The sequence below is a fragment of the Morone saxatilis genome, unplaced genomic scaffold (assembly GCF_004916995.1).
Source record: "Morone saxatilis isolate NCDOM2014 unplaced genomic scaffold, NCSU_SB_2.0 Contig17, whole genome shotgun sequence".
Classification (NCBI taxonomy): Eukaryota; Metazoa; Chordata; class Actinopteri; family Moronidae; genus Morone; species Morone saxatilis.
The window spans coordinates 1702619-1702840 of record NW_023339729.1 but is presented as its reverse complement, the minus strand read 5'-3'; positions in this window follow the sequence as shown (position 1 = coordinate 1702840).

Below are 222 nucleotides of genomic sequence, written 5' to 3'. Positions count from 1 at the left end.
AAGTTACCTGCTGCAGCTTTAAACCCTTTAAAGACAACTCAAAGTTTCAGTCATCTGCTCTTGTCACAGTGCAGCATTCTCATAAGGAGAAGCACATTCACAGCCGTTAAAAGTTTCTGTTTCCTGTGTTGTCACATTAGTTAAGCTAGCGGCTTCGAGAGGCTAACTCTCCGATGTCTGTGGCAGAGTGTCAGGCTGTGGCTACGTAGCAGGCCACAGTCT